A 12,641-nucleotide genomic window follows, 5' to 3' on the forward strand; every position below is an offset into this window, starting at 1 on the left:
TATGGATTTTTAATAGGGGCCACTGTGATGCAGGGCAATGAATGTCCAGTTGTGGCCCTGACATGGTTGACAGATAAACCTGTCTGGGTTGACCAGTGGCACCTTACTACCGAAAAGCTTTCTGCCCTGCAGGAATTAGTCACAGAACAATTGCAAGCAGGACATACTGAAGAATTATTCAGCTCCTGGAATACCCCTGTTTTTGTAATAAAAAGAAATGGTGAAAATGGAGACTTTTACATTATTTACTGCAGATAAATGCTGTAATGGCAACAATGAGAGCTTTACAACCAGGCCTTCTTACACCTACAATGATTCCACAGGAATGGCAAATAGTTGTCATTGGTTTGAAAGATGGTTTCTATACATTGGCTGAGCAAGAAAAAGAAAAATTTGCTTTTACTGTGCCTTCCATAAATCATGCTGCACCCAATAAAAGATATCAATGGAGGGTACTCCCCCAAGACATGAAAAATTCGCATGTTTGTGGCACCGGCCTTGTCAAAAGTGCAGGAGCAATTTAAAAACTGCTACTGTTATCACTACATGGATGATATCTTCTTGGCATCTGACCACAAACAACAGTTTTCAGTTCTTAAACAATGTGCTGTGACAAATTTGAAAACTTTTGGTCTGATCATTGCCCCAGAGAAAGTGCAGGAAATTTCCTTGGAAATATCTAGGTATGTTGGTGACTAACACTCAAGGTATGGCTCAGCCTGTGAAGTTAGACACTGATGTTAAAACTGCTACTGATGTAGCAGAAATTGGTTGGTTTAATAGGTTGGATTAGATCATATTTAGGCATAACTAATCATCAGATGCAGCCATGGTTTGATTTGCTCTCAGGCATCACTTCCTGTACTGGTGAGAGGCAATTGACCCCAGCAGCAAAAAAGACCCAAGAAAAAATTGAATTAGCCTTAGCACACAAATTTGTAACAGAATAGATACCTCTGTTGGTGTTCAATTGTTTATTTTGAAGCACCATGAAATACCATGTGGAATACTGTGTCAATGGAGTGATAATTGGGAAGATCAACTGCATATTCTGGAATGGATATTTTGATCTTTCAGATCTCAGAAAACAGCTCCAGGACTTTATAAGCTTTTTGCAGGTATCATCGTCAAAGGCCGCAGACGTTGTCATGAGATTTTGGGACATGACCCTGTGACCATTGTGATACCTGTAAAACAGTGGTATTTTCAATGGTGCTTTGAAAATAATAATGAGTTACAATCTGCCTTATCTTGTTTTACAGGCCAAATAAAATACCATTTGCCTTCTCATCCTGTTCTAAAACTGGCCAAAGAAATTCCTTTTGAAGGGAAACAAATTTGCTCTCCTGTTCCAGTGGAAGGTATAACAGTTTTTACAGACGGATCCGGGAAAACGGGAAAAGCAGCTGTGGCTCGGAGAAAGGATGATCACTGCTAATATGAGACAATGATTCAGCAAGGATCTCCTCAATTGGTTGAACTTTGTGCTGTTCTTCTGGCTTTTACTTTATTTCCTGATTCTGTAAATACAGTTACAGATTCCATTTATGTTGGCAATTTAGTTCCGCATTTAGATCAAGGATTGTTGTATAATATTCAAGAGAAACCATTATTTATCATGTTAGTGAAGTTATGGACAGTTATTAGTGCTCAAAAACATCCTTACTTCATCGTGCATACTTGTTGCCATACATCATTACCTGGATTTTTTTTGAAGGAAAGACCTATGTAGATTCTCTAGTAGCTGCTGCTGCAACCGAGACTGTACCTTATGCGTTGCAGCAAGCAATTTTATCTCATCAATTTTTTCATCAGAGTGCTCAAGCTTTACGGCAGCAATTTAAATTGTCTCCTGGTGAAGCAAAATAATTCTTTCTTCTTGTCCTGAGTTGTTGCACGATTCATGTCACTCAATATTATGGTACCAGCCCTAGGGGTCTTTCCGCTTTAGAGGAATGGCCAACTGATGTTACTAAAATGCCAGAATTTGGTTGCTTTATCTATATTCGTGTCGCAATTGACACCTTTTCTCATGCAATGGTTGTTTCAGCATTCACAGGAGAAAAAACTCATGATGCTATTCGTCATTTTCATAATGCCTTTTCTATTCTAGGTGTTCCATGTCACATAAAAATGGATAACGGCCCAGCAAATGCTTCGCAGAAAATGCAAACATTCTTTCGTGCTTGGGGCATGGAGCATTCAACAGCCATTCCACGTCTCCACAGCCCAAGCAATTATTGAAAGGGCTCACGGTTTTCTTAAACGTCAGGTTCAAAAACAAAAAGGGGGAATGTAACAGGAGTCACCTCAAGTGAGATTAGATAAAGCTGTTTATGTGTTAAACTTTTTGCATTCCTTACTTGACTCACAGTTATCTCCAATCTTTTACCATTTTCCCTCTTTGAATTCTAAGCAACCAGATTTCTGTAGAAATGTCAAGGTATGGGTCAAGGATTTAATTACTGGTAGGTGGTCTGGTCCAGAGGAACTGATAACCTGGGGAGGGGTTATGCTTGTGTTTTGACAGACAATGGTCCTCGATGGGTTCCTGCTCGCTGTGTTAAACCTTATCTGGAGCGCGCAGGACAGGACAGGATGGATGGTTCCCCAGCTGAAGCAGAACGTATGGATGACACTGGCTAAGGCCATATATCAGGACATGTATTTCATCAGTTTTAATGTGCATTCATAGTAATTAAAGGGTGTGGTTTTGGTTTGCACTGATCAGGAGAATGCAAGTTTTTGGAATTTTTGTTCTAGTATTCCTGCATCTCCTTTTGAGCACTTGGGGTAGTTATAGTTTAAGATTTGAGTATTAGACATATAACTTTATGGGATAAAGTAGTTAAGAATTTTAAAAGCACTTATAGATGAAGGACAGGAACGATTGTATTAAGAATAAGAATGTTAATTTTGTTGATGGTTGTGATTGTTGCTCTGTGTTACCCTGTCTGCTTGGATTTTTGCAAAGGGCCCTGCAAAAATCCATAGCAGCTGTATTTACAGATCTAAAACAAAAAGGAGGAATTTTGGGAGGATCTATCAATGGGCCTGTTAGCTAAAGGAGTGAGAAGAAAGCTGAGAAGCAAGAAGGAGCTGATAAGGAGCTGTCTCGAAGGCTGTAACTAAGGAAACCAAGAGAAGTGAGGAACTGAAGAAAGAACTTTGCAGCTGGACGAAGTAATTTTAGAAAGTCAGTTGAAGTCACTGTAACTTTTCACCAATGATGTTACGTTGATTTATTGTGGCCAATAGTTAGGGTAGAAGTAGTATAAACAATTAGAAAGTGTATAAAAGTTCAGCCATGTTTGATAATAAAGAGTTGCCATCTGGGACTGCTTGTTGTCTCTGCTTTGTGTTGTGACCGCCTCTACAGTGACACCTTTGCAGCTTTGAAGACTATGCCAGGGGACTCCTGAACATGCATTTGAATAAAAAAGTGCTATGGAATGGGGGAGGCCAGATCCAAAGCTCCCAGTATTTGCAGTCGGTGCTGTAATAGAAGGCATTATGCTAATCAACAATGTTCCAAGTCGTGGATTTTAAGAGCATTTGATATCAGGAAACAGAAGCTGAGGCACAGGGTGGCACCGCACACAGACACAAATGCCCCAGCCAATGCCTCAGCGCAGACCACAGCAAGTCCCAGCCCAGCCGCCACAAGCAGCCTTTGCCTGACCATTGCCAATTTACAACCATCCACAGCAGGGAGCGCCGGACTGGACCTGGCCACCTCCATCACAGTAACGTTACTTGAGTCATCTGTTCATTTGCTTCCCACAGGAGTTTTCGGACCATCCGGGCAGCGTATGCATGCATTGTTTATGGATTGGTCATCCACCTCTTTGATGGGACTTTTTGTTCTCCCTGGGGTTATAGACTCTGACCCTGATAATGAGAATATGATCATGGCCTGTACAATTCCATCGGCCTTTCACTGTTCCCCAAGGAACTTGAATAGCTCAATTGATATTATTTCCCCAAACCATGAGCATACTTTTCATAGACATGACGTGAAAAAGGGGATTTGGGTCTACTGCAACACCCCAAGTATGCTGGGTAAAACCTATATTAGAACAATGCCCCACATGCTGGTGTACTCCGACATCAAAAGGACAAAAGATAACACTTGACAGCCTCATAGACACAGGGGTTGAAGTTACAGTTATCTCTCAAGCCAAATGGCCCTCACAGTGGTCCCTTGCTGAAGTGCTCCAGGCATTTGCAGGCATTGGAGGAAGCAGCTGCAGCTGTCAAACCACCACTTGATACAGATCAAAGGCCCCGAGGGACACTGTGCCTCAGTCATACTGTTTGTATTAGCAATGCCAACGGTACTGCGGTGGGGCATGTCCTCTCCCAATAGGGCTTTGGAATTCAATCAGATTTTTAATGGGGACCATTGGAGCGCGACACTTTAAAACTAACCTGGAAAACAGAGAAACCAGTTTGTTTGGATCAATGACCCCTACCATTACAAAAACTTTGTGCATTAAAGGAGTTGGTCCAACAACAGCTCCAGAAAGGGCATATTGTCCCTGTCCCTTCCACTCGTCCTTGGAATTCTCCCATGTTTATTACCAAAAAACAAACTGGCAAATGGCATTTACTCCATGACATTTGAAAAACGTAGCTATGAAGGTCATAGAGGCCGTACAGTCTGGTCTCCCATCTCCTACCATGATTCCCCAAACTTGGCACTTGACTGTTATAGATTTAAAAGATTGTTTTTTAAACATTCCTTTGCATCCTGATGATGCTCCTAAATTTTCCTTTTCAGTTCCAAGCACAAACATGCAGGTGGCCTTACAGCGATATCACTGGGTAGTTTTACCTCAGGGCATGAAAAACAGCTGTACTATTTGCCAGTGGTATATTGCTAGGTCCTCAGTTCTGTTCATCAACAAATGCCCAGTGTTCTTTTGTACCATTCTATGGATGATATTCTTGTAGCAGCTGAACAACAGGAAGTCACAGAGAAAGCCCAAGTTAGCCCTTGTCACCAATGCTGTAAATCAGGCAGGGCTTTGCATGGCTCCCAAAAAGGTACAAAAACATCCTGCATGGAGGTATTTGGGGTGGTGCGTTGGAGTCTATTCAATTTCTCCCCAAGCTCTGCAAATTCAGACAAATATTTGCACCTTACGTGATGTGCAAAAACTTTTGGAAACAATCAACTGGGTGCACTCCTTGTTAGGGATTTCAAATACAAAGCTAAAAGTCCTTTGTTTCAATAGTTAAAAGGAGATTCAGATCTTTTATCACTTAGACAACTTAGATATCATGTTCAGCAGGCACTGCAATGCCCGACTGATGCCATAGTAAGCCAACAAGCTGCAAGCTGGGCACCTGACCTGCCTTTTTTAAAAATAACCTTGCATCCAGCAAAACAGCCCCATGCCTTGATGTTTCAATGGGACTCCAAGACACCAGACTCTTTGTTTATCACTGAATGGATTTATTTACCACACCAAATGACTAAAACCATTAGTAACCAACATGAAATGATGACCCAACTGGTTGTTAAGGTGTGACAAAGACTCATTTCTCTTGCAGGAGTGGAATTTCCCACTATTTTCCTACCTTTAACCACCTTTTATTTGAATTGGGTATTTCAGGAATCAGAGGCTCTTCAGATATCCTTTGCTGAATTCAGTGGACAAATCTCAATACATCCTGCAAAACATGAGCTGTTTTGACATATTTTAAAAGCTTTTTTAAGCTTTTATATTTTTTTTCAATTGACAGAGAAACCCAAGAGGAGTGAGGTTCCACTTCAAGGCTTAGCAGTATTTACAGATGGTTCTGGTCACTCTCAGAAATCCATGGTAGTATGGAGAGACCCCTCTTCTAGTGCCTGGAGAACAGATGTATCCACAGCTCAGGGCTCCCTCCCAAATTGTTGAACTTGCTGCTGTTGTCAGAGCTTTTCAAAAGTTTTCTGTTCCTTTAATCTGGTTACAGATTCAGCTGAAGTTGTAGGAATTGTGTTGAGAGCTGAAGAATCGGTTTTGAAGGAGGTTGAAAATTGTCAACTTTTTTATTGGTTGCAGCTCCTCATTTTTTCCTTTGAAAATAGAACATTTCCTTATTTTGTTAAGCATATTTGATTGCATACAGAACTTCCCAGATTTTTAGCTGAAGGGAACAGGCAAGCTGACCTTTTAACAATGCCTGTATGAGAATCTGTTTTACCTAATAAGATAGAACAGGCTAAATTGAGCCATTCCATTTTTTCACCAAAATGGTGTCACTTTGATTTGGCACTTTGGCATTAGTAAAGCCCAAACTTCAAGAATTATTGCTGTTTGTCTTGATTACCAAAAGTATTCTTTTCTCTCTATTGTAGGAAGTATTAATCCCAGAGGGTTTCAGAGCCTTCAAGTCTGGCATCAGACATTACCCATTTTTCTGCATTTGGGCATTTAAAATACATTAATTCCTCTTTTGATACCTTTTCTGGTGCTCTTTTTGCATCTGCCCATTCAGGGAAAACAGCTTAAGATGTCTCTAGACACGTTGCTGCTTTTGCAATGCTTGGTATACCATCTGAAGTAAAGACAGGCGATGGCCCAGCTCATACTTCCTGTCAAGCTGCTATCTTTTTTGCCTTATGGGGAATTCTTGTATTTGTGGGGTTCCCAGACCAAGGAAGGAATGATGAATCTGACTCCATGTTCTTAGAAGGCTAATTTATTATTTTATTATATTTTACTATATTAAAGAATTGTATACTAACACTATATTAAACTACACTAAAGAATACAGGAAGGAGACTTACAGAAGGCTAAAAGATACTTATGAAAAACACATGACTCCTTCCAGAGTTCTGACACAGCTTGACTGTGATTGGTCATTAAGTCAAAACAATTCACATGAAACCAAGGAAACAATCAGCTGTTGGATAAACAATCTCCAAATACATTCCAAAGCAGCAAAACACAGAAGAAGCAATGAGATAATATTGTTTTCCTTTTTCTCTGAGGCTTCTCAGCTTCCCAGGAGAAGAATCCTGGGCCAGGGATTTTTCCAGAAAATATTACTTCCACAGGGAATTATGCACAAAACAGGTATTGCCCATTCCCCAACAGGCCAATCTGTCACTGAACGGGCTCATGGCTCCCTCGAGCGTCTCTTGGTACAATAGAAAGGGAGGGCCAGAGATAGCACCCCTGACAAGAGACTGCAGAAAGCCCTTTATGTTTTAAAATTTTTGAATTGTTATTTGATGGACCCCAACCCACCGATTGTTTGACATTTTAATTGTAATTCACAATTGCAACAAAAGGGAAAAAATCCTTGCCTTAATGAAGGATCCAGAATCTGGTAAGATATTGGGGCCTGATCCTTAGTTCACATGGTGTCGCCATTGAGTCAGGAACAGGAGTCAGGTGACACATGAAGTCTAACTCTCTTCAGGAGACTAATAATAATTTTATTAGAAACCCGTTCCTTTTTATACACTGCTCTGAAACAGGTGGACCTGGTTGGTCCTTTAATCAATACACTTCACATGATTGGCTACCTAAGGAAACACACATTAGTAAACCTCTTATGAGAAAACAACTGTTCAAAACACCAGCTGCAACATTGTTTTAATTCTTTCTCTGAGACTTCTCAAAACTCCCCAGAACAATTCCTGGGAAAGTTTATCTGGCTTTCTCTCTCTTACCAGGCTGCCAGTATCCACAACCTGGGGTAGAGGTTTTGCTTGTGTCTCCATAGAGAATGGTCCCAAGTGAATTCCATCAAAGAATGTGACGCTGTTTTGAGAATCTTTGAGTGCATGCCCTGAAGATTCACCTTGAACACCAATACTGGCAGAGAACCCTTGTGAACAGGACCTCAACACCACATCAGCACCTGTTTAACCTCTAACAGACTTATGCCCTTGGGAAAATGGTTAAGGTTACCCAGTGGTATCAGCGTTAACAGGGCTAGGAAAACTTCTGGGGGACTGGAAACTTGGTGGATGGATAAGAAATTTCGTTAAAATAGCCTTATATGTATTAGGCATTGTATTAGGCATTGTTACGCTTATTCTTTGTACAGTGTGTGAAAAAATTAATAGACAAGTCACGTAAGAGTGTATTTTTGTTTGAACAGATAGGGGGAGGTATGGGGAATAAAACAGAGAGTACAATGGAACTGATAAAGGGGCCTGTTATCTGAGGACTGATCAAGCAGAAACCATGGGAAAGACAGACACAGATAAAGGTTCTCAGGGCAAGAAGTGGCCAAGAAAAATATCGTGAGACTTAGTGATAAGATAATGTTAACAGGTGACATCATGTCCTGAAGAATGTGTAACCAGTGGGGGAGTATTACCGAAAATAGAGCCCTATATAAGTACCATACAAGTAAAAATCTCTATAAACCCCTGGTATACCATGTTGTAGTGTGTTCTAATGTCCTGTTTTAGACTTCCGGGTCCCGGGTCCCTTCCCAGGTGTGCCAATACCCATCTCCCTTCCCCCCTCGCCCCCTTGCTGAGTGAGTCCTGTCAATCAGGCTTAACATTCCAACAAGGCGTCGTGTGGTTGTTGAAGTTCAAAGGATGCCCCTCAGGCCCAGAGGTCATTGGCCTGTCTAGGTGTCCTTCATCCCTTGAGACCTCGCCCCTCCCACCTGGTTGGTGGCTCACCTGTCCCCTCCCCTCCCCTCCTCTTGAAATTAAAAGGTGAGTCCAGCCATGCGGTCGGGTATTCTGCTGGAGCTCTTCCCAAGATTCAGACCTTTGTCACCATGGAACAAACCTCTGGATATTAAACCCTCCAGCAGAATCCTCTCCTTTTTTCTCTTCACCTTCGCCTGAAGTCTTCTTCCTGAGGTAAACAGAGTTCCTCACAAGCCTGGACTTGCTTAGGGCCCAGCTGCAACCACCAGCAAGCTATAGGTGTCTCTGGGGTGATACACCACAGATGCTGCCTTCGGCCTAGCAGCGAGGATCAGACTGGCCCAAGTACAATCTAACTGGTAATATTGGGATTCATATTCCAATATTTGGCGTCCCTGGGTGGGCACGAACCACCAATACCCAATAAAACTGGCTTCTGATCTAAATTTGGATATCCCTGTGTCTCCATCATCATTAACTCCCCTGGGCGGAGGGAAAAGTTTGGAGAGATTCCTTTCCCTTATCTTTGTCCTGCTGTGATTTCATTGGTAATAAATTCACTCCCTGTGCCCAGGCTGGGTCTATTTTGCCAATGCCGGTGCTCTGGGCGGGATCACTCCCATTCCTGCTCTCAACTCCCAGGCCTCTCCACAGCCAATCAGAGAATGTGATGAACAAGAGTCAGCCAATCAGAGAGAGCAGGTCTGATGACTCACCACTTGCTGGGCAGACCCTCAGCACCCAGTGTTCCTCACCTGGCCCACACCCTCCCTGCCCAGTCACGCCCCAATCCTCCCTGCCCAATTACAGGAGGTCTCAGCCAGGTGCAAGGCCACCGGAAGGGGCTGTGGCTGCCACCAGCTCAGGAGCTCTGTGGGCAGAGAAAAGGGGGTGACACCGGGACTGGGGACACTCACAGGGCGTCCCTTAATTATGCCTCCATTTGTGTTGGCTCAAGTGAGAGCTTCCGGAGAATCTCTTCCCACACACAGGACACTCATTGGGCCTCTCCATAGTGAGGATGTGCCTGTGGGTGACAAGGGTGGAGTTGTGCCTGAAGCCCTTCCCGCAGTCGGGGCAGCGGAAGGGCCTCTCCTCTGTGTGGATCTGCTGAGGTACTGAAGCACGGACAGACAACTCTTCAACTAATTAAAGCTGAAAAGAAGGGTATTTTATTGCAGCGCTGGACACATGAGGAATCATTTCCAAATGCAGGTGCAAGGAGTTGCAGACTCCTGCTCTCTATTTATACAGAAAAGGCTTTACATATCCAAGCAGTTTCTAAGGAGGTGTAGTATATAATCATTATCTGCCCACTTTGTATTATAATCAGCTGAATACCTAATATGGCTGCACAATTGCACTCGCTTAAGTTGGGTCTGTGGGATTTTGAAATAAGGGAGTGGGCGTATGGGAAGAAGAAAGCTCTCTTTCTCATGGTAAACTCTTCACCCATGGCCAGTTGGCAGGACTTTTTGATCTGCCGGTCATGCCCCAAGCCACTCCGAACTGTTTGATTATCCTTAAGGCAAGATATTTCCATGGTCTCTGCTTCTTCACAATTGCTACATCTACCCCTGCCACTCCTAGCTTTACTTTTCAAATATATTTGTTACTCTTTCACTAAGGTATGTGAGTTTTGCTAGCTAACTTAGCTTCTTAACCAATTTTAAAATCTTAGCTAAAATATGTAATCTTCTACTATCTCACTTGTACTCCCAGCTGGCCCCTTGACTCATCCACACTTTTCAATAACTGTAAATACATTTCCAGCTCACCCCTTGACTCATTATGATGAGATTGCAGCTGCTCAGAAACCACTTCCTACACTCAGGACACTCATAGGGCCTCTCCCCAGTGTGGACCTTGCAGTGATTGATGAGGTTGGAGCTCCACCCAAAGCCCTTCCCACACTCCCCACATTTGTAGGGCTGTGTCCCCATGTGGACCACCTGGTGCTGGATCATGTCTGAGCTCCAGAGCTCTGGCTGAAGCCCTTCCCACCTTCCAAGCACTTGTGGGGTTTCTGCCAGCCATGAGTTGTCTCCGCCACCTCTGAGTTCCAAATGGATCTCCAGCTGCCTTCTGGATACAGGGGGCATCTTTCCTCCTCACAGCTCCCAGGGCTGAGTTTGCAACTCCTCCTTATATGGCATCTCCAGGGCTTATCCTCCCCATTGGATTCCCATTCCATAGAGCTGCTGAAAACTGCCTCTTCTATGAGGTTCTGCAGCAGGGATTTGCTCTCCCTGGTCTCTGTCTGCAGCTCAGTGTCTGGGGTAAGAAAAGGAAAGGAAGGAATGAGGAAGAAAGAGGGACAGAATGAGAAAGGGAAGGAGCTATGGAAAAGGACAGGATGGGATGTGCCTCTGTGCCAGAGGGAAGGGGAAGGAGATCCCCCCAGTTCATCCCTGGCAGGACGGCATTGGTAGTGGGGTTGTCCTGCAGCCAGGGAAAATGTTGGGCTGAGACATGGAGCAGAGGAGAGGGGGAAAGGGGCAGCGACTTCCTTCTCACCTGCCTCATGTCCCAGGCCATCTTCCTTTTCCTCGCAGCCTCCTCCATCTCCATCCAGACAAAGTTTGGGATTGACAAATCCTGGCTTGGGGGAAAAACAACATGTGAGACCCTTGGTCCTGCTTCCCAAGCCCAGCTCGAGAAGTAACTGCCCTGTTCACAGGCAGGCAGGCCCAGACCCTGCTCATCTCCAGCTTCCCCCACCCCTGCAGGCTGCCAGGATCCCCCAGCTCCAAGATTGGCCTTTGCTGCTCTCCCCACTCTGATGCCAGAGCCCCAAAATCAAGGTCCCCCCACAACTGGCACCACTGCCCCAGCCACTACAGACAGTTTGCCACAGGAATCTTCCACAATTCTCCAAAAGGGCATCCGCGTCTCACTTTTGGGGCCCTGTAAGATCCAAACATCCCCTCCTCTGTAAACAAACCCTCCCAGAGACCCCCAAATGGATTTGGGGTGAGCTGTCCCTCCCCACTCACCTGTGAGATCTGGGGCATTGATGCTGCCAGGACCAGGGGAGCTGCAGACTCAGTGGGAAAGCGGGAAAACCGTGGGGTTCTGCTGTGGCTCCTCCTCTTCCTCTTCCTCTTCCTGCTCTTCCTTTTCCCATCCTCCGCCTCCTCTCTCCCTCCTCTTCCTATTGCTCCTCCTCCCTGCCCACTCCAGATCCTACTTTCACACCCTTGTCTGTCCCACGGCTGCAGCGTTTGGGTGGAGGGAACCAGAGAACTTCCCATGAGCCCCCCAGCGATGGGCAGGGGGCTTGGGAACCCACCCAGTGCAGATCCATTCCCCTCCAGAGCCCCAGGGAATCACTCCAGGGATCAAGCAGTGGGGACACAATAGGATCCCCACGGAGCCACCCTTCTTCTATCCCATCCCTAACTTTCCCTCCACTCTCCCATCATTCCCCCAACCCAAGAACCTCTCCCAACTCAATTTGGGGATCCCATCCTGTAGTGAAACCCTCAGGTTTAGCCACAGCCCCGTGGAGAATCTGAATAATAGAAATGCTCACACAATAGCGAAGAAGCTTCCTGACTCCAGGGACATCCACCCTATAACCTATCCCTATAGCCATGTAAGGCAATATCTTGTTAACCTTACTATTGGTTACTTATGGTCCCTCTAACCTTTTGCCATCCGTCAGGACTGGAACCGGGCCAAGGTTATAAAAGTAGCATACTGTACCCCTACTAACTCAGAAGAAGTGCTGAGACTCTTCACGAACCCCTCCAATAAAGCCATACATGTGGAACAGCTGGCGTCTTCTCCTCCTCTCTCTACCGTCTGCTGGAGCCTCAAGTCAAGGGAAAGCTACCTAGCAAGCAAAGCTGAAATCATAAGAGCTGGCTAATCACCAAGAGCTGAATATTCGCTGCTTGCTAGGGGCTGACCCGCGGCCTTGGTCTGAGCGAGCTGGCTTCTGAAACTCAGTCCCCTTGGGGGCTGAGCTCTGGAGCTGTCATAGCTTGCCCTAGAATAAGACCAGTTAAGGCTCATT

General features: G+C 44.6%; 1 long non-coding RNA gene across 1 annotated transcript; it reads right to left on the minus strand.

Annotated features, from left to right (window-relative positions):
• Positions 1 to 9,771: 9,771 nt before the first annotated feature.
• Positions 9,772 to 11,383, minus strand: LOC141725919 (uncharacterized). Its single transcript, XR_012577486.1, has 2 exons — positions 11,138 to 11,383; positions 9,772 to 10,894 (listed from the first exon to the last, which is right to left on the minus strand). It is a non-coding gene; the product is annotated as an uncharacterized LOC141725919 (long non-coding RNA).
• Between the last annotated feature and the right edge of the window lie 1,258 nt (positions 11,384 to 12,641).

Source organism: Zonotrichia albicollis, chromosome 31 (genome assembly GCF_047830755.1).
Source record: "Zonotrichia albicollis isolate bZonAlb1 chromosome 31, bZonAlb1.hap1, whole genome shotgun sequence".
Classification (NCBI taxonomy): domain Eukaryota; kingdom Metazoa; phylum Chordata; class Aves; order Passeriformes; family Passerellidae; genus Zonotrichia; species Zonotrichia albicollis.